We start from the raw sequence: 23,003 nt of genomic DNA, 5'->3' as shown, positions 1-23,003 counted from the left end.
TATCCATCACGTCACCGTCACCATCACACCAAAATGTCGTTTATGTAGTCGAATGTCGTCACATCCTCGCCTTTGTTTACCTCCTCAGGGCACGAGCAAGGAACCATACAGTCATAAACCTCATGACCACGACGGGGCACCATCCTCTGAGCACAGCTACACGACCCCTGGCTGTAATGGCCTGGCCTTTTACTTGCGCCATGAGGGTCAGGCCAAAGGGCAGGTTGTTATATTTAAGCGCCATATTGCCTTGCTCAAGGATCGAACCGTCGTGGCCAAGGATCGAACCGTCGTGGCCAAGGATCGTACCGTTGTGCTCAGGGACCGCACCGTCATGCTCAAGGATCGTATCTTCGTGCTCATTGGCCGTACCGGTGTGCTCAAGGATCGTACCGTCATGCTGAAGGATCGTAGCTTCATGCACAAGGATCGTACCGTTGTGCTCAAGGATCGTACCGTCATGCTGAAGGATCGTACCTTCATGCACAAGGATCGTACCGTTGTGCTCAAGGATCGTACCGTCATGCACAAGGATCGTACCGTTGTACTCAGGGACCGCAGCGTCATGCTCAAGGATCGTACCGTCATGCACAAGGGATTTAGGGTATGGTGAGGTGGGTGGTAGACGGTGCGAGTGTTGGGCATGAGGCCACATGCAACAGTGTGTGTGTGTGTGTGTGTGTGTGTGTGTGGAGGCTGTGCGGCGTCAGCTATTCACAGACAACAGACCAAGTTCTTGAGAGAGTGGTGGAGGCCGGGGCCAAGTGAATTACCAGACAGTGGTTAATGATTACCGTGAGGGAGGCGCCTCACTACCGCACTGACCGTGTTCTATGAAGGCACTCACCACCACTGTTTACACTCCCTCGTGTCTGTGTGTGTGTGTGTGTGTGTGTGTGTGTGTTGGGGTTTCATCTGGGTTTAGAAGTGACATGAATCGAAGAAATAGACCATTTCAGATATCTATTTCAAGGAGTCCTCAACGAGTTATGTCAATACTAATTTTAAGAATGAATAAAGATGATGATCATTCACAAGTGTAATGCTGGAGCCGTATGTAATGGCACGTCATGACGAAGGAGTGACTCATTCCCTTCTGTGTAACACGACCTGAGGATGAAAACTTGTGGAGACAACCAGACAATTTTTTTTTATCTTTCTTTTTATAATTGACGATACAAAGGAATACAGAGGCACTCGCACGGCTACACACCCATGGGTTCTGACGAGGCGTTAGGAAACGTGGAGACAGAGTTCAGTTATGACAGCCCAAGTGGCGCGGATGGAGTGAGGCGCATGGCATCTATCGCCTGACACTCAGCTCCTCCTTAGCTGAGGTCAGCACAGCCAGCCACAGCCTGAGGCCAGCACAGCCAGCCACAGGCTGAGGTCAGCACAGCCAGCCACAGGCTGAGGTCAGCACAGCCAGTCACAGGCTGAGGTCAGCACAGCCAGCTACAGGCTGAGGTGATGCAGCGTTTTGCTGGAGAGTCAGCTGTGATGCAGCATTATGCTGGAGGGTCAGCTGTGATGCAGCAAGACAAGGGAGGGACGGGGTGGGCAGTGTGTCCACACCCTGATGCTGGACTTGATTGTTCCCGTCTTCCCCTGTTCATCTGGGGTAGGTAGAGTAGTGTTTGTGTGTGTGTGTGTGTGTGTGTGTGAGAGAGAGAGAGAGAGAGAGAGAGAGAGAGAGAGAGAGAGAGAGAGAGAGAGAGAGAGAGAGAGAGAGAGAGAGAGCGTCAGTATTCGCCTCCGTGAGTCTTCTCGTGTCATGAGGTTGGAGCTGGAGGGAACTTGGGGTTGACCCTGAGATGTGGTGTGTACTGAATGGGTGGCTTCTCGTGATGCGGCATCAGTGTGGGCGATGCACGTTTGAGTATAATGATGTCTTGGTGCCACGACCAAGACGTTTAGTTAATGTCTGGTGTGCACAGATAACAAGACAAGCTCTACTATTCTGTTTAACTTGTTGTTAAGTATAAGTAAGTGAGCAATGGATGTACATTTGTATATTTTTTTATATGTTGATGACAGAGTAATGTTCACTTGTATATTTCTTTATATGTTGACGAGAGTAACGTTAACCTTTGTTATATGTTGATGACAGATTATGTTAACCTTTGTTATTATACATTGCATTGCAATGGAAAAAAATCTTGTAAGTTCAGAAGTACTATTAATGGATACTGGTTTAATGTATAAATCTTCCTGTAAGTTCAGAAGTACTATTAATGGATACTGGTTTGATATATAAATCTTCGAATAGACTGGCGTACAATATTTATTTCTTGATATAGAGAATTACAGCAGATAATTATCTTTCCGCAGAAATGTATTTTTCCAGTTTCTTTTTCCATCTTCTCTTTATTAAAAGCTGTTTTCCCTGCGACTGAAACCTGCTTTCAAAATATAGACACACTTGAAATTGATTTCTCATAACTCATTCTGTTATATATATATATATATATATATATATATATATATATATATATATATATATATATATATATATATAAATATATATATATATATAGAGTTGATAGAGATGCTCTGTGGAAGGTATTAAGAATATATGGTGTGGGAGGCAAGTTGTTAGAAGCAGTGAAAAGTTTTTATCGAGGATGTAAGGCATGTGTACGTGTAGGAAGAGAGGAAAGTGATTGGTTCTCAGTGAATGTAGGTTTGCGGCAGGGGTGTGTGATGTCTCCATGGTTGTTTAATTTGTTTATGGATGGGGTTGTTAGGGAGGTGAATGCAAGAGTTTTGGAAAGAGGGGCAAGTATGCAGTCTGTTGTGGATGAGAGAGCTTGGGAAGTGAGTCAGTTGTTGTTCGCTGATGATACAGCGCTGGTGGCTGATTCATGTGAGAAACTGCAGAAGCTGGTGACTGAGTTTGGTTAAAGTGTATGAAAGAAGAAAGTTGAGAGTAAATATGAATAAGAGCAAGGTTATTAGGTGCAGTAGGGTTGAGGGTCAAGTCAATTGGGAGCTAAGTTTGAATGTAGAAGAACTGGAGGAAGTGAAGTGTTTTAGATATCTGGGAGTGGATCTGGCAGTGGATGAAACCATGGAAGCGGAGGTGAATCATAGGGTGGGGGAGGGGGCGAAAATTCTGGGAGCCTTGAAGAATGTTTGGAAGTCGATGACACTATCTCGGAAAGCAAAAATGGGTATGTTTGGAGGGATAGTGGTTCCAACAATGTTGTATGGTTGCGAGGCGTGGGCTATGGATAGAGTTGTGCGCAGGAGGGTGGATGTGATGGAAATGAGATGTTTGAGGACAATATGTGGTGTGAGGTGGTTTGATCGAGTAAGTAATGTAAGAGTAAGAGAGATGTGTGAAAATAAAAAGTGTGGTTGAGAGAGCAGAAGAGGGTGTTTTGAAATGGTTTGGTCACATGGAGAGAATGAGTGAGGAAAGATTGACGAAGAGGATATATGTGTCAGAGGTGGAGAGAACGAGGAGAAGTGGGAGACCAAGTTGGAGGTGGAAAGATGGAATGAAAAAGATTTTGAGGCCTAAACATGCAGGAGGGTGAAAGGCATGCAAGGAATAGAGTGAATTGGAACGATGTGGTATACCGGGGTCGACGTGCTGTCAATGGATTGAACCAGGGCATGTGAAGCGTCTGGGATAAACATGGAAAGTTGTGTGGGGCCTGGATGTGGAAAGGGAGCTGTGGTTTCGGTGCATTATTACATGACAGCTAGAGACTGAGTGTGAACGAATGTGGCCTTTGTTGTCTTTTCCTAGCGCTACCTCGCACACATGAGGGGGTGAGGGGGTTGTTATTCCATGTGTGGCGAGGTGGCGATGGGAATAAATAAAGGCAGACAGTATGAATTATGTACATGTGTATATATGTATATGTCTGTGTGTATATATATGTATATATTGAGATGTATAGGTACGTATATTTGCGTGTGTGGACGTGTATGTATATACATGTGTATGTAGGTGGGTTGGGCCATTTCTCTCGTCTGTTTCCTTATTTATGGAATTATGGAAATTGCTAAGTCTGCCTCTAAGAACACCGGAGTCCTGCTTAGACGAAATTTCTTCTCTTTTGAACAGTTGCTCTGTTTATACAAAGGATTAATCCTTCCTTGTATGGAGTACTGCTCTCAGTCTGGGGTGGCTTTAGCTCTGTATCCTTACTTGACAGAGTTAAGTCGAAAGCGCTACGAGTTATCAACTCTTCCAGGCCAACTTCCAAACTTGACCCCCTTGCACTACGCCGCAATGTTGGTTTACTCTCCTTCTTACATAGGTATTTATTTGGTGTTTGCCCCCGAGAACTGGCTGCTTGTGTGCCCCCACCACTAACTAGACCACGCAATACTCGTTAAGCTGATGCGTCGCATGATTACTGTGTGGCAATCGACAACTCAAGGGTGGGCCGTTTTGATAACTGCTTCTTTCCTCACACGTCTAAGCTTTGGAACTCCCAACCGTCTCATGTCTTTCCCCACGACTATGACCTGTCACATTTCAGAAGACAGGTTTTTCACTTCCTCCAAAATTTTTATATACTTTTTATTGTTGCTTGTTTTTCCGTTTCATAATTTTGCTCTATATTTCCATAAAGGCCCATCCTTGATGTGGACAAATGTCGGTGAATGGAACCTCTAAAGAATATATATATATATATATATATATATATATATATATATATATATATATATATATATATATATACATATATATATATATATATATATATATATATATATATATATTTGCTTTGTCGCTGTCTCCCGTGTTAGCGAGGTAGCGCAAGGAAACAGACGAAAGAATGGCCCAACCCGCCCACATACACATGTATATACATACACGTCCACACACGCAAATATACATACCTATACATCTCAATGTACACATATATATACACACACAGACATATACATATATACACATGTACATAATTCATACTGTCTGCCTTTATTTATCCCATCGCCACCTCGCCACACATGGAATAACAACCCCCTCCCCCTCATGTGTGCGAGGTAGCGCTAGGAAAAGACAACAAAGGCCACATTCGTTCACACTCAGTCTCTAGCTGTCATTTAATAATGCACCGAAACCACAGCTCCCTTTCCACATCCAGGCCCCACACAACTTTCCATGGTTTACCCCAGACGCTTCACATGCCCTGGTTCAATCCATTGACAGCACGTCGACCCCGGTATACCACATCGTTCCAATTCACTCTATTCCTTGCACGCCTTTCACCCTCCTGCATGTTCAGGCCCCGATCACTCAAAATCTTTTTCACTCCATCTTTCCACCTCCAATTTGGTCTCCCACTTCTCGTTCCCTCCACCTCTGACACATATATCCTCTTGGTCAATCTTTCCTCACTCATTCTCTCCATGTGACCAGACCATTTCAAAACACTCTCTTCTGCTCTCTCAACCACACTCTTTTTATTTTCACACATCTCTCTTACCCTTACATTACTTACTCGATCAAACCACCTCACACCACATATTGTCCTCAAACATCTCATTTCCAGCACATCCACCCTCCTGCGCACAACTCTATCCATAGCCCACGCCTCGCAACCATACAACATTGTTGGAACCACTATTCCTTCAAACATACCCATTTTTGCTCTCCTAGACAATGTTCTCGACTTCCAAACATTCTTCAAGGCTCCCAGAATTTTCGCCCCCTCCCCCACCCTATGATTCACTTCCGCTTCCATGGTTCCAATCGCTGCCAGATCCACTCCTAGATATCTAAAACACTTTACTTCCTCCAGTTTTTCTCCATTCAAACTTACCTCCCAATTGACTTGACCCTCAACCCTACTGTACCTAATAACCTTGCTCTTATTCACATTTACTCTTAACTTTCTTCTTCACACACTTTACCAAACTCAGTCACCAGCTTCTGCAGTTTCTTACATGAATCAGGCACCAGCGCTGTATCATCAGCGAGCTACAACTGACTCACTTCCCAAGCTCTCTCATCCACAACAGACTGTATACTTGCCCCTCTTTCCAAAACTCTTGCATTCACCTCCCTAACAACCCCATCCATAAACAAATTAAACAACCATGAAGACATCACACACCGCTGCCGCAAACCTACATTCACTGAGAACCAATCACTTTCCTCTCTTCCTACACGTACACATGCCTTACATCCTCGATAAAATCCTCGATATATATATATATATATATATATATATATATATATATATATATATATATATATATATATATATTTATATATATATGATTAATAGTTTTGTTTCCATTTCCGTGGTAGGAACAATAGCAGATAGACATTCACCTATGTGGGAATTAATTTTGCAGAGCATGTGTCCCCACATCTCAGGTTAGCAGAGAATAAAGGCACACTGGGGTTAGACTTGCAGTGTGTGATGTTAGTAAAACACATTCATAAGTTAACATTGTTGGCCAGGCTGGTCCATGATCATCTCTCCACTCCTGTCTCTGGTTCCTCCCATCCTCCAGCAATCTTCAGTTAATTAGGCTAATATTTACTGGAAACTTTATCATTGAAACAGGCAAGGAAGGTGTTCAGGGTCTCCTTTCATGGACAAGGTTCAGTCAGATCCATAGTGCTATCAACACACCCTTTCTTCACTCCTTAGTTTAAACTTCCTACTCGTTGCTTTCTTCCTCACTCATTTTACGAATGTTTCTTTGGTTTTTGCTCTCGGAAAGTGGCCGCTTTCTTGCCTCCTGTTGCCAGGTCACGCATCACCTGACTGGCCACCACGTCTCGCAGATGCTGTGTGAGCGTCGGCAGCTGGAGGGCTGGCCGATTTCATGTCTGCTTATTTCCTTCCTCAGAGACCAACTGTGTAACTCAGCGTCCTCTCTTGTCTTTCCTGCCGCCTGTGGTCTGTCAAGAGCGGAGCCTGTTATCATTGCAGTATAGCGTCACGCCAACTCTACCGGTAGACCCGACCTTTGGCATGGGACTAGTGTACTTGATCGGTGCTAGAGACTGAGTGTGAACGAATGGGGCCTTTGTTGTCTTTTCCTAGCACTACCTCGCACACATGAGGGGGGAGGGGGATGTTATTCCATGTGTTATTCCATATGTGTACATTGAGATGTATAGGTATGTATATTTGCGTGTGTGGACGTGTATGTATATACATGTGTATAGGGTGGGTTGGGCCATTTCTTTCGTCTGTTTCCTTGCGCTACCTCGCACACGCGGGAGACAGCGACAAAGTAAGATAAAAAAAATATATATATATATATATATATATATATATATATATATATATATATATATATATATATATATATGTGTGTGTGTGTGTGTGTGTGTGTGTGTGTGTGTGTGTCTATATATTTATATTTAATGCCTTCCAACAGCAAGGATTCGAACCCCGTACTGTTTACGTAGGTGCTGGGTACGCGAACTACGCTAACCCAGCTCCCACGCAAATAGTATGGGGTTCGAATCCTTGTTGTTGAAAGGCATTTTGTGTTCTATATAAGTGCGCGCACATTACACTATATTTGTGCCAATATAACAGAAATGTAAAAACTGTAGTTTAAGGTAGTCGAATCTGTTTACAGAAGACACAAGGTGTCCAGTAGCCTTCATTATTTGTTCTTATGAGACATATTGTAGAATTTACGTTTGAAATACTTTGGATAAGCTGTTTACTGATTATGTTGTTGATTATAAGTTTAGTGTTTTATGACGTCTTAACCTGCTGGGAAGACCCGCTTGTGTAGCCGGAGTATAAGCTTTCTGGTTTATGGTGCGAGAATTTATGGGTCACCATCTCCATGGGTTTTATGATGTGGGAGACAGTTTGTTTATGGAGTATCATGGGGGAGGATAGTGGGGTGTGCAGGCTGAGGCGGCTGCTGGTGGGTGTGTGGTGTGGGGCGGGATGATGTGGTTGCGTTCCCAGGTACCCTCAGCGGAAACTTGCAGCTGAAGGGCATCCCAGACCAGGCAGCCGGAAGGGGCAGGTATCATGATGGAGCAGGTGGCCGGGCGCTTACCCAGAGGAGTCGTGCGTCAGAGAGAGAGAGAGAGAGAGAGAGAGAGAGAGAGAGAGAGAGAGAGAGAGAGAGAGAGAGAGAGAGAGAGAGAGAGATCTAAAAGAGAAAGATGAGACAACGGGATAAACAGATGGTCATTCTGAGGAGTGACAGGTCACCATTCCGCTCGGCTGACTATAAATCATAACCACATTAATTTACAGTGAGTGACGCCTGTGCTTTGGGATGATGTGGATAGTGACGACAGAGCCAGGTTGGTGGTGATGGTGGAGGAGGGCTGCAGGGAGGAGAGGGACTCGCCCCACCCTCCCACTGCCCCGGGGGCGGCCCACCGGTACTGGTCAACTCTCAGAAACTCATCTGATGAAGTGACGGTAACTGTGACAGTGGCGCGTAGACTGGCTCACGGAAACTGTGTAGATGAGAGTCCTTGTTAGAGTGAGTATAAATACGACTATAGGAACTCTCCTTTGGATGGCCTTAGGGGGAGGGAGGTGGGGCTGATGCAACACTCGGTATTATCGTAGGTGATGTTGCAAGACTGCAGGAACCAGAAGCCCCTGTGAGAGGAGAAGACACTGCTATAGATGAGACATAAACCAGAAATTCACATACGGAAATACTGTACACTATAGTGAAAACCTTTATGGTAGTTGTCATAACTGAGGACACTGCTGACGAGGATAACGGCGAGGTAGGGCAGCGCTGGGTTCAACTCTGGAGGACTTTGACTTGATTCAAGGTGCTGAGGAGACTGTGATAAGCTACGCTGACAGTGATGCCCTTGGGTGATGCCTCTAGCACCGCTTACCTCGAGCGCCTTCACCACTCCCTGCCAGGAATAACTGAATAGTATAGTGTATACCTCGTTACCTCATTATCACCACTGTTTATCTTGACATTAAACTGACGCTGACGTGGGTGTGGGGAGGGAGGTTAGTTTCGAGGAAATCTCGTACAGCAGAGGAAGGAGCGGGTTAGCCTGAGGTGACTGGAGCGCGGAATACTTCAGATGCAGTTGCTGGACTGCCGATGGACCATCGTGGCCTGCAGGACCTCACGACCAGGCGGGTCCACTGTGTGTGTGTGTGTGTGTGTGTGTCTCATTACCACTCGCTGGTTGGCTGCAGCAGTCATTGTCACGCCAACTCTTCCAGAAACTCGTTTAATTTCAGCATGACCGTTGTTCCCTCTGGATAGTGATGGTGCGGCCTCGGTGAACCGCTAGCTGGAACGTTCATAGGACCGGGAGGGAGGGAGGCACAATGGTATCTGCTCAGGTACTGGTATTTCCTTATCCCAGGCTGGCTGTCCCCTCCGTGCAGTCTGGGACGGTGGAGATACCAGCGGGAGGGTGTAGACAGACTGTCTCCTCCCCCGCCGTGTCAACCACCGCCAGCGCCTTGTCCGCTGCCACACACACACACACACACACACACACACACACACACACACACACACCAATAATTAAAGCCATCTGCCGAAGTATGGTCGTTATGAGGGAGGACACCGCCGGCGTCACGACCACGGACGGATGGAGAGGGAGAGCTGACGACTTGTCCAGCTGGGTTGAAGTGAGTCGCACCGTGCGACTAGACCGGTGGCAAGCAGAACGGAGATGAAGACAGTGTCGGGGTTTTTAGAATTCGCAGTTCTTTGAGAGACACAGGATACTGTCACGCAGAGGAATGCTCGGTTACCAAACCCATTTGATGTACATTCCTGAGGAGACCACGAGGACGAGACCCGACCGGCAAAAAGACGATCTAATCCCGTGAGTTTTCAATCTTGCAGGGCATCAGCGAGGGGTAAGAAGGGATCACCTGTCAACTAAAACAAAGGAAGTGAAATTATATTCAGACTGTCCAACAAATGCCTTCAAGCAGGACCGGTCTGCTTGCGCCTCCGGCCTCGCCAGCCACCCACCAACCCCGGGCCAGCGTTGCCTCCAGTCATCGCTCCTCACCACAGGAGCCTCTCCTCTCAAGTATTCGAGGTAGCGGTTAAACCAGTACGACAGGTGACCCTTCAGCAGGATGCTCATCTGGGGGAGAGAGTGAGGCATGGTGGTGATGCTGAGCCCTCCACACCTGGTAGGAGAGAGTGAGGCGTGGTGATGATGCTGATCCTTCCACACCTGGAAGTGAGGCGTGGTGGTGATGCTGAGCCCTCCACGCCTGGTAGGAGAGAGTGAGGCGTGGTAGTGATGTTGAGCCCTCCACGCCTGTTGGGAGAGTGAGGCGTGGTGGTGATGATGCTGAGCCTTCCACACCTGGTAGGAGAGAGTGAGGCGTGGTGATGATGCTGAGCCCTCCACACCTGGTAGTGAGGCGTGTTAGTGATGCTGAGGCCTCCACGCCTGGTAGTGAGGCGTGTTAGTGATGCTGAGCCCTCCACGCCTGGTAGTGAGGCGTGTTAGTGATGCTGAGCCCTCCACGCCTGGTAGTGAGCGTGGTAACGTCGCATCTCGTATATATTCAGATGACTAGCATTTATTGAGAAATATATTCCAGTACCTCTTTTGACAGCCTGGCCTCCCGTCTGAGGACATTCTCTCTCCTCACATGTACTTGAGAGTGACGCCTCAGTCTGACATGAGAGCAGTCATGTCCCCGGTATTTCCCTCAACAGTTATCTATAATGATGTTCGAGTATTACGGAACTGATGTCATTTTCATGTCGGCGCGGGACCTCGGCGCTCCAGGTTCCAGTGAGAAGATATATACCCAGGCAGGTGATGTCAGAAGAAAGTGGCGGCGATGTGATCGGTTCCTGGGCGAAGCCGAGAACCGGTTCCTAGCGCCACCAAACCTGTTGGCTTGGGTGAAAATAAAACCACCCGAATGAATGCATCTTTCACTCTCTATTAGCCTCGCTCGCTTCATTACTACTTGCCAGCTGGACACGGTAGCAGAAGTGGAGTCCCAAACAGAGATATATGGGTTCATGGAGTTCCTTTGACTTAAGATAAAAGATGAAGGATGGCGTGTGAAGGAAACTCCGCAAACGCTGGAACTTATGAAATGTAAGCGTTGGTTGCGGTGAGCGTGGCGGGGCTGTGACGGTTAGTGGGAGTTGGCGGTTTTCCAGGCCCCCGGACCCCCTGTCATCCCGGGAGCCCGTGTGACCTCCGCTCTCCACGCACCACGTCGTTAACTCACTAGATATTGTTATTATGGATTTAAGTGGTGTCCCCGTTGAGGAGGGGTGCCCGTAGAGTGGCAGGTAATTGTGCTACCAGGTGAGTGTTGTGGCGGGGCAGGGCGATGGCGGCGTTGCTAGTCATCCCACCACACACACCCTCCCTCCACCACCCCCACCAAACTCTCGCTTCATCACCAACACCTGCAGCCTTACTCTCTCTCATCCCCACATGTTGCCCGAGGCAGACGAAAGTCTGGAGAATATTCTGTTGCTTTCTTTAGTAATGTTCCGATAACTGATGTTGATTTGCATGTTATATATCTTATAACAGGGATAGATATTCTTTATCTAATAGTAAGGAATAAATGGGTATTTTGTATGATCGTTCGTCAGGTGTGGATCTCGTCCGGTAAGGTACAGTATATAGCGTGTTTGTTGTTGCGTGTGGGTCGGGAGGGTTGGCGCCACTGTGTCCCGGTGCCCAACACCTGACGGGAGTTTGGCGCGAATTTCAAGGCCACCATACTCAGGGAACCCTTGCTCCAGCAGGAATCCGTAATTCCTCTGAATGCGTGATCTCAATCGTGTTGGGGATTTAAAACGAACCTCATATATACTGATACATTCTATATTGTGAGGACCGAAGATTGAAATGAGTAATAGAGTGGTATAGTACTAAGTATTGGATCTTCTGAAGCGATTATTATGTCTTAGAAACGGAATATAATCCTTTATTTTATTTAAAGTATCTTATACTATTTTACTCAGTTTTCTGGTAAACTCAGAAACCTCGTGGCGTCGACTGCGTCTGTGCTGGAGTGGATTTACGAGTTCATCAGTGTCTTTGTGGTCACAGAAAACGAGTTAGACAATCGAATGTGGGTCTAGAGTCAGTCATGTGGGGCCAGCAGGGGGTGGAGTCAGAGGCAACTTCCGGATTCCCGACGTGGTCAAGGAGCAGCAAGTAAACACCGCGGAACCAGCCTCCCCATTCCCAGGCTGGACCCACTTCCTCGCCCGCCTCCCCATTCACCAGTCCTCACTCTCTACATCGTAGAGAAAAACATTTGACTACTGTAATTTGACGGTTGTTATGGAGGAAACTCAGTATACTGTGTCGATGACCCGTTTGGGGAGCAGGTGATGGCGAGGTGAGGGGGTTCTGTGGGGTGAACATGGCGGTTGTGGGGAGCAGATGATGGGGAGGTGAGGGGTTATGATTGCCCCACATGAGTTCAGAAGTTCTTGCAACCTCCAGACTGCTCTACTTCCAGCAGCAGGGAAACGTTGGAGTCTTCTGGGAGAGGAATTCTTTAACGAGACTGCTGTACTCCCCTACTTCCCCTTCCTCTAAGACAGATTTTCACTCGCGGTGCAGCCATATGCAGGCGTAGTTCAGTCACACACACACACACACACACACACACACACACACACATATGTAACAGGCTTATGTGTGTGGTGGCATGTAATATGCAGGGCTACCCTAGCCGCCCCTATATCATAGACGAGAGGGCTGTGGTCCCCAGGGAAGCCGTAATGGGTAAAGAAAGGCGACATAGAACAGGATAATCAGTGTTACCACATCTCTCCAACCTTACACGCCAATGTAGTAGTACCAGCGCGAGGCAGTTAGTGTTGTGTTATAAATCTAGTAGCCTGCAAGGAAGGCCATAGATCACTAACAGAGCAGCTGTGATACAGGAGAATCACGAGGGGGTGGAAACAGCAGTTAGCAACAGCGCGGCACCTGCCACGCCAGGTGCAGAGGTTAGCCCGGGGGGGGGGGGGGGGGCCCCCCTCCCTCACAACCCCCCTCCCTCACAACCCCCCTCCTCCTCCCTCCCCCTCACCTCAGGCCCCGCAGGGAAGAAATGCCAATCACCCGGATTATGTAGCTTTTTAATGGTCACACTATATGTCACGAGGATATTGTAAGGACAGTAATGTGTAAACTCGCCTGTAAGTTAGAACATCAGTCTGTTTGTATCCTTGAATTGCCTCGTTAGCCCACCGACTGCCATCGGGCAGTATGACAGGCCCAAGCAGGACCAGTATTACTGGGCTCAGTGAGTGACGTTGCTAGTTGTGCAGTCCCGTCAACCATGTCCTGAGTGGCCCAGCTCGGGAGGGCCAGGAAGCGAGCGTCCATGATAATCATCCTAGTGAGCACAGCATTGTGTTGTCAGGAGAGAAGGTGCTTCGTGAAGTAAGACTCGTCCCCTCCCTGTAGCGGTAACCACTCGGTACAGTACATACAGCATCGCCACTGTTGTGTATTGTGACCGAGTCTCATCTTGGCAGAGAGATGTCACTTTCTGGAACGAAAATACTGAATGGAGAATTAACAGTACAGCTGGATGAATAACTGGTTTACGACTTAAAGATAACAGTACAGCTGGATGAATAACTGGTATACGACTTAAAGATAACTGTACAGCTGGATGAATAACTGGTATACGACTTAAAGATAACTGTACAGCTGGATGAATAACTGGCATACGACTTAAAGATAACAGTACAGCTGGATGAATAACTAGTATACGCCTTAAAGATAACAGCACAGCTGGATGAATAACTGGTGTACGACTTAAAGATAACAATACAGCTGGATGAATAACTGGTGTACGACTTAAAGATAACAGTACAGCTGGATGAATAACTGGTGTACGACTTAAAGATAACAGTACAGCTGGATGAATAACTGGTATACGACTTAAAGATAACAGTACAGCTGGATGAATAACTGGTATACGACTTAAAGATTACAGTACAGCTGGATGAATAACTGGTATACTACTTAAAGATAACAGTACAGCTGGATGAATAACTGGTATACGACTTAAAGATAACAATACAGCTGGATGAAAAGCTGGTATACGACATAAAGATAACAGTACAGCTGGATGAATAACTAGTATACGTCTTACAGATAACAGTACAGCTGGATGAATAACTGGTATACGACTTAAAGATAACAGTACAGCTGGATGAATAACTGGCATACGACTTAAAGATAACAATACAGCTGGATGAAGAGCTGGTATACGACTTAAAGATAACAGTACAGCTGGATGAATAACTAGTATACGTCTTAAAGATAACAGTACAGCTGGATGAATAACTGGTATACGACTTAAAGATAACAGTACAGCTGGATGTATAACTGGTATACGACTTAAAGATAACAATACAGCTGGATGAAAAGCTGGTATACGACTTAAAGATAACAGTACAGCTGGATGAATAACTGGTATACGACTTAAAGATTACAGTACAGCTGGATGAATAACTGATATACGACTTAAAGATTACAGTACAGCTGGATGAATAATTGGTATACGACTTAAAGATAACAGTACAGCTGGATGAATAACTGGTATACGACTTAAAGATTACAGTACAGCTGGATGAATAACTGATATACGACTTAAAGATTACAGTACAGCTGGATGAATAATTGGTATACGACTTAAAGATAACAGTACAGCTGGATGAATAACTGGTATACGACTTAAAGATTACAGTACAGCTGGATGAATAACTAGTATACGAGTTAAAGATAATAGTACAGCTGGATGAATAATTGGCATACGAGTTAAAGATAACAGTACAGCTGGATGAATAACTGGTATACGAGTTAAAGATAACTGTACAACTGGAGGAATAACATAACCTAGAACTTTAAAGATAACAATACAGCAAGGTGAATAATGATCCTGGGTTAAGATAACACTAGAACTCCATGAATAATAAATCTAGGATATGTAAGACACCAGAGTAACTGGAAGTGACGAACTTAGAAATAATTAAAGTTTTTTCAAGAGAGGAATTAATTGTAATCGTTTGAGATTATATTGATAATTATTCCAGAGATTACATTAATATCCTGAGTGATGAGGTTGTGGGATGGGAAGTACTGAAGCCAGGAGAAAAAAATTCAGATTTACTGACATGAAGGCAAAGATTTGCCTCAAGAGGTAATTAGGCATTCATTAATAAAAGTTAATTAGATGTATTTTTCTGGCCATTGTTGACTTTGTGAGGCTAAGGCCTCGTCATAGATGAAATAGATTCCCGGACTGGAAAAAATGTATATACACTCTCGTGTACCTCGATGAATTGTGGCGGGAAATTAAAATTTTACGTTAGCAAGAAATGAAGACCCGCGTTACTTCCCAGACCTTAGTGTGTGTTTGTGTGTTTACAGCAGCTGCATGGAATCGAACTGTGGGTAGAACAGTTGCTTCAGAACCAACATAGATCTTCATTCACTCCTGGCTGATGGTCTGCAAACCGTTCTATGTGTGTGTGTGTGTGTGTGTGTGTGTGTGTGTGTGTGTGTGTGTGTAGGAGGCAGTTTTGGACATGTCATATTGAACATCCTAAAATTATATTTCTTTATACATTTTCTTTTTGTGAACCATTTTCTTTCGAGTGTCATTACTGAGTCTGTATCGTGGGTCTCCACAAGTGTTGATCATGTTTGGCTCTGCCATCATGACCACATCATCAGGAATGAATCAGGCAATATGCGTCCGTAATGATTGTAATGATTCACCAAGATTAATCTACGGTTTCTTAACAGTTACAGTCCGTTTTCTGGTGTGCCATTACTGGCACAGGTCGTATGTGTGTGTCGGGGAGTCATCACAAGCACAGGGCGGCCCTTAGTGTAGGGGAGGCCTCTCAGGTGGGTGGGTGTGTAGAGTAGCCTGTGAGGAGCTGCATCACTGAGTCAGGCGAGGAGCTGAGCGCTGTGTATGCGGAAGAGGCGAGCGGCCAGTGCAGGATGTACCTACCAGTCGCTAGGATGACGCGGGAAAGAACGCGGCCAGACGGGTCCATGAAGAATTCCGCCAGCCACTCGAATATCTGACCTCTGACTACCCTCCAGTGTTGGTAGTTACTTGGTACATAGCCTCCAGTGTTGGTAGTTACTTGGTACATAGCCTCCAGTGTTGGTAGTTACTTGGTACATAGCCTCCAGTGTTGGTAGTTACCGGGTACATAGCCTCCAGTGTTGATAGTTACCGGGTACATAGCCTCCAGTGTTGGTAGTTACTTGGTACATAGCCTCCAGTGTTGGTAGTTACCGGGTACATAGCCTCCAGTGTTGATAGTTACCGGGTACATAGCCTCCAGTGTTGGTAGTTACCGGGTACATAGCCTCCAGTGTTGGTAGTTACCTGGTGCATAGCCTCCAGTGTTGGTAGTTACCGGGTACATAGCCTCCAGTGTTGATAGTTACCGGGTACATAGCCTCCAGTGTTGGTAGTTACCTGTTACATAGCCTCCAGTGTTGGTAGTTACCTGGTACATAGCCTCCAGTGTTGGTAGTTACGTAGCACATACCTTTTAGTGTTGGTAGTTACCTGGTACATAGCCTCCAGTGTTGGTAGTTACTTAGCACATACCTTCTAGTGTTGGTAGTTACCTGGTACATAGCCTCCAGTGTTGTGAGTTACCGGGTACATAGCCTCCAGTGTTGGTAGTTACCTGTTACATAGCCTCCAGTGTTGGTAGTTACTTAGCACATACCTTCTAGTGTTGGTAGTTACCTGGTACATAGCCTCCAATGTTGGGAGTTACCGGGTACATAGCCTCCAGTGTTGGTAGTTACCTGTTACATAGCCTCCAGTGTTGGGAGTTACCGGGTACATAGCCTCCAGTGTTGGTAGTTGCCTGTTACATAGCCTCCAGTGTTGGGAGTTACCGGGTACATAGCCTCCAGTGTTGGTAGTTACCTGTTACATAGCCTCCAGTGTTGGTAGTTACCTGGTACATAGCCTCCAGTGTTGGTAGTTACCTGGTACATAGCCTCCAGTGTTGGTAGTTACTTAGCACATACCTTGTAGTGTTGGTAGTTACCTGGTACATAGCCTCCAGTGTTGGTAGTTACTTAGCACATACCTTCTAGTGTTGGTAGTTACCTGGTACATAGCCTCCAGTGTTGGTAGTTACCTGGTACATAGCCTCCAGTGTTGGTAGTTACCTGTTACATAGCCTCCAGTGTTGCTATTACATGGTAGTTAGCCTCCAGTGTTGGTAGTTAGCTGGTACATACCTTCCAGTGTTGGTAGTTACCTGGTACACCTTCCAGTGTTGGTAGTTACCTGGTACATAGCCTCCACTTGGTGCATAGCCTCCGGTGTTGGTAGTTACGTAGTACGTACCTTCCAGTGTTGGTAGTTACCGGGTACATAGCCTCCAGTGTTGGTAGTTACCTGGTACATAGCCTCCAGTGTTGGGAGTTACTTAGCACATACCTTCTAGTGTTGGTAGTTACCGGGTACATAGCCTCTAGTGTTGGTAGTTACCTGGTACATAGCCTCCAGTGTTGGTAGTTACCTGGTACATAGCCTCCAGTGTTGGTAGTTGCTTAGCACATACCTGCTATTGTTGGTAGTTACCTGGTACATAGCCTCCAGTGTTGGTAGTTACCTGGGACATAGCCTCCAGTGTTGGTAGTTACCTGGTACATAGCCTCCAGTGTTGGTAGTTACCTGGTACATAGCCTCCAGTGTTGGTAGTTACCTGGTACATACCTTCCAGTGTTGGTAGTTACCTGGTACATACCTTCCAGTGTTGGTAGTTACCTGGTACATAGCCTCCAGTGTTGGTAGTTACTTAGCACATACCTTCTAGTGTTGGTAGTTACCTGGTACATAGCCTCCAGTGTTGGTAGTTACCTGGTACATAGCCTCCAGTGTTGGTAGTTACCTGGTACATAGCCTCCAGTGTTGGTAGTTACCTGGTACATAGCCTCCACTTGGTACATAGCCTCCGGTGTTGGTAGTTACGTAGTACATACCTTCCAGTGTTGGTAGTTACCTGGTGCATAGCCTCCAGTGTTGGTAGTCACCTGGTACATAGCCTCCAGTGTTGGTAGTCACCTGGTACATAGCCTCCAGTGTTGGTAGTTACCTGGTACATAGCCTCCAGTGTTGGTAGTTACCTGGTACATAGCCTCCAGTGTTGGTAGTTACCTGGTACATAGCCTCCAGTGTTGGTAGTTACCTGGTACATAGCCTCCAGTGTTGGTAGTTACCTGGTGCATAGCCTCCAGTGTTGGTAGTTACCTGGTGCATAGCCTCCAGTGTTGCCATTACCTGGTACATAGCCTCCAGTGTTGGTAGTTACCTGGTGCATAGCCTCCAGTGTTGCCATTACCTGGTACATAGCCTCCAGTGTTGGTAGTTACCTGGTGCAAAGCCTGTAGTGTTGCCATTACCTGGTGCAAAGCCTGTAGTGTTGCCATTACTCTGGGGAGGTTCTTCCTCGAGCTTTCCCGTGACACAAGTTGTGGATGATGGCAAGAGCACGACTGTCGTTGTTGCTGGTGCTGGCCTGGCCTCACACCTGCTGACCCTTAAAGACCTGGTCAAGGCCAGGCCAGGCCAGCAGGCCGGGTGACTCGAGGATCATCGTACCTTCGTGCCCAACACGTCACAAGACATAACAGTAATGATGGTACTGGCGTATGACTGCTTCCTGCATGAATATCTGAAGACAGTTTGGACCTGCTGTTTATCCTGGCATGGCCAACCAGCCAATGCTACAGTCACATATGACATTTGAGTATATATAGATATAAGATGACTTTCTTAAAAACGCTTTCTGACTTATATAGAAATGACAAGATCGTAGTCTGTTTATGTAAGTTATCGTTGTCCCTCCACTCTTACCACACTGACCCATGAGTTGCCGTCCAACCCTTCTATCACAGAGAGCCTGGAAAAGAACCACAATGGTCCTTTGCCTTCTGAATTCCATTGTATTCCATTGCTCCTGATCGTTATCAGAGATTGTGAAGTTTGATGGCCTTATTCCCTCCCGCCATTGTTCGTCCCGCTGGCAGGAATAGCTCATAGGATCACTCAGCCTCACATTACAGGCCTCCATATTATCGTATCCTTACCGTCATGTACTGCATCACGAACGTGTACACGGTGACACCAGTTCACCTCCTCAGTGGAAGCGTGCGTTCTGACCTTCCTACTTGGCCTAAGCTTTACCACGTGTGCTGGGAGAGAGAGAGAGAGAGAGAGAGAGAGAGAGAGAGAGAGAGAGAGAGAGAGAGAGAGCAGCGGCACAGATTTAATGATGCGATCTGTCGTTCTTTCGTAAGTGTTACCAGCTGTCAAGTATGTGGAGATGATGATGTGCATCACCCGCTCTCACGCTCAGGGAGGAGGGGAGTGTGTAGGACAGACACGTAGTTCCTGCCATGGCACACATGAAGCTACGGAGAGACACTTGCATATGGTACACATGAAGCTACGGAGAGACACTTGCATATGGTACACATGAAGCTACGGGGAGACACTTGCATATGGTACACATGAAGCTACGGAGAGACACTTGCATATGGTACACATGAAGCTACGGAGAGACACTTGCATATGGTACACATGAAGCTACGGAGAGACACTTGCATATAGTACACATGAAGCTACGGAGAGACACTTGCATATGGTACACATGAAGCTACGGAGAGACACTTGCATATGGTACTCATGAAGGTACGGTCAGACTTGATATGGTACACATGAAGGTACGGCCAGACTTGATATGGTACACATGAATATACCGACGTACACATGGATACAGTACACATGTGGGTATGTGTTAGGTATAAGTGGTACTTCTTTCGGACACATCAATATTAATAAGACATACCATTTTTGTCTTGGGTGTAGTTCGTGATGATATATATATATATATATATATATATATATATATATATATATATATATATATATATATATATATATATATATATATATATTATTGTTATTTCCCAGTAACTTATCACTGCACGGGCCTTCGTGAAGCCTTATAGGCTGGCTATCTAAATGAGTTCTTCGTTGTAATTGACAAGAGTAATGAAGCACCATTTGCGTTCGTCATTAACTGTGTAGAGGCAGCTTGAAGATTCCTGGCTGGAAGCAGCGGCGACAGATGAAGCCTTGTGGCAGTACGAGAGTCGTAGAGGATAGTGAAGCCACACGGTCGTGGAGGATAGTGAAGCCACATAGCCGTGATCGTACCGTCATGCTCAAGGATCGTACCGTTGTGCTCAAGGATCGTACCATCGTGCTCAAGGATCGTACCGTCGTGCTCAAGGATCGTATCATCGTGTTCAAGGATCGTACCATCGTGCTCAAGGATCGTACCATCGTGCTCAAGGATCGTACCGTCGTTCTCAAGGATCGTATTATTGTGTTCAAGGATCGTACCGTCGTGCTCAAGGATCGTATCATCGTGTTCAAGGATCGTACCGTCGTGCTCAAGGATCTTACCATCGTGCTCAAGGATCGTACCGTCGTTCTCAAGGATCGTATCATCGTGTTCAAGGATCGTACCGTCGTGCTCAAGGATCGTACCGTCGTGCTCAAGGATCGTATCATCGTGTTCAAGGATCGTACCGTCGTGCTCAAGGATCGTATCATCGTGTTCAAGGATCGTACCGTCGTGCTCAAGGATTGTACCATCGTGTTCAAGGATCGTACCGTCGTGCTCAAGGATCGTATCATCGTGTTCAAGGATCGTACCGTCTTACTCGAAGGATTAAGAACCTATCTCTTGCTATACTGGCCGAGGACATATACATCATGGTGTTGCTGGGTGGCAGCGGACACCCCAGCTGGTAGCACTGATCAGGAGTGTAATGTCGCTACACACATTACTGGAAGCAGTGATCATAAACTCCATTACGGCCATTAATGATAGCGCTATACTGCGAGTGGACATGATTTAATGATCATGATGGCCACTAATAACCAGAACTTCTCTATGTAAATGTAATGATGGGGTTGTGAGTTTTTATCTGGTGTGGCTTGTGTTGGGCTGGGGTCCCTGGGCTGTGTGTTGGGGTGAGTGCCGCTGGCTGACGTCTTCAGGAGTCACGTCCATCGGTAGGCCAGAGGAGGGCGGCTCATCCTCCCAGGCATCACCAGTCTCCTCATCCCCGCCCGGCCACCTGCAGCTGGTCACGCCTGACGAACGGGGTTATTAGGTGCAGTCTGGTATGAGTTCGTGAGTTGTGAATCATGTGTGTGTGTGCGAGCTAGTCACCTCTTATGGCATCTGCTAGTTAGATGTTGTAGTTTCCGACGTGGTAAATTGAATGTTAGGAACTGTACCGTGTTGCTTCACATTCTCGTACCGCACCGCTGTACCCTGAGTGTCAGGGTCTGTACCTGGCGTGGTCACCTCCGTGTACCGTACCGCTGTACCCTGAGCGTCAGGATCTGTACCTGAGGTTGCTCGCTAGCGTCTCGGGGCATCGTGAGGAATAATAACTGGCGTCTTATCAGCAGTGTGAGGCGAGGGTGGACGCGCCGTCCTCCCTGGGGGTTGTAGGCTGTGTGTGTGTGTGTGTGTATGGCTAGGTTAGGAGGTAAGGCAGCAGTAGGGACCTGCTCTGCCGTAGTGTGCATTTCTGTGGAAATAAATACACTGTGTTTCTCCGGAGTCGTGAGGAGAGCACTATGTTATAAGTCGTCCAGACGTTGTTCATATGGTTAGCGGCGTCAACATGGCAGTAGATGGAGGCACCGGACATCCAGATGTTGGCGACCGTGATGAGGCATTAGACCGAGTGTTATTGGGGGTCTGTACTGCCTCTCGTACAGTGCTGGTGTGTGATGTTGCCGGGGTCTTTACTTCCTCTTGTACAGTGCTGGTGTGTGGTGTTGCCGGGGTCTGTACTGCCTCTCGTACAGTGCTGGTGTGTTGTGGGTTTCATGTCGTGTGTATGAAGGGAAGTCGTGTGGTTTCCATCTGAGGCGAGATGTTGGCCGTAGCTGAGGTATGATGGCAGCCTTAGCTGGGATGTGGTGGTAGCTGAGTGATGGTGACAGCCTTAACTGTGGCGAGGTGTCAGCCTGAGCCGAGACGTGGAGGCAGCCTTAGCTGAGGCTAGATGACCGTCTTAGTTGAGGTGAAGTGACAGCCTTACCTAAGGCTGATTGGCAGCGTTAGTTCAGGGAGATGAAAGGCTGATGTGAAGCACAGTGGCAGCCTTAGGTGAGATAAGGTGGCAGACTTAGGTGAGGGAGGTGGCAGGTTTCCCCCGTGGCTGGGGTCGTACTGGAAGACTGTAAGGTTCGTGTGGCTATAATCAGTCGACAGGCAGACTTTCGCCGGCTGGAAGCGAGACTCTTGTGTGTCTTGAAAGCTAAATACATTAAGTCTCAACGATGGTTTGTCTCGCTCTCACCTGACGTTACGTCGGGGTGACTCATAAGGCATAGACGCCCCGCAAAACCGAGCTGCCTTGTGTTGTAGAGCGAGTGGCGAATGAATAATTCACGGCGCTACAAAGCCGCTCCAGCTTTTGTGTGTGTGTGTGTGTGTGTGTGTGTGTGAGAGAGTCCTTAAAGAAAGTTCCTCCCAGTTTACACCTGGTGGAGGGAGGTGGTGCGGTGCCCGGCCCCCTACTAGGCCCGCCCGCCATTGTGGAACGTTTAACATTCATTTCAGCGTCGTGTCCCCCCCCTCACGTCTGGCCCAGACAATACACCAAGACTTCCTTTTTATTTGTTGTGCCATTAGTGTAATGCATCGTATTGTGTGTGTGTGTGTGTGTGTGTGTGTGTGTGTGTGTGTGTCGGTGTGACCCGGGTGTGGGCTGTGTTTGTATGTGTGTGTTGGTATGTTCTTGTGTCTTTCGTTGTATGTATGCATATTTAGGTACGTATGGGAAATAACTTGTATGTAATAACCTATTGATGCTGTATGAGGAGAAATTTTATACTCAGCCCCCCCCCCCCCCCATCTCACTTATGTATGCTTGTGTTTGTATGTGTGCGTAGATATGTGTGAGCGTGTATGTACTT

General features: G+C 46.7%; 1 protein-coding gene across 1 annotated transcript in view; it reads left to right on the top strand.

The window, feature by feature from the left end:
- The window catches only part of LOC139755744 (uncharacterized), a 715,481-nt gene that overhangs the window by 328,781 nt on the left and 363,697 nt on the right, over positions 1 to 23,003 (top strand).

The sequence above is a fragment of the Panulirus ornatus genome, chromosome 20 (assembly GCF_036320965.1).
Source record: "Panulirus ornatus isolate Po-2019 chromosome 20, ASM3632096v1, whole genome shotgun sequence".
In the NCBI taxonomy this organism is placed as follows: Eukaryota; Metazoa; Arthropoda; class Malacostraca; order Decapoda; family Palinuridae; genus Panulirus; species Panulirus ornatus.
The sequence above is the reverse complement of the archived record's forward strand: the minus strand, read 5'-3'. Positions and strand labels throughout refer to the sequence as shown.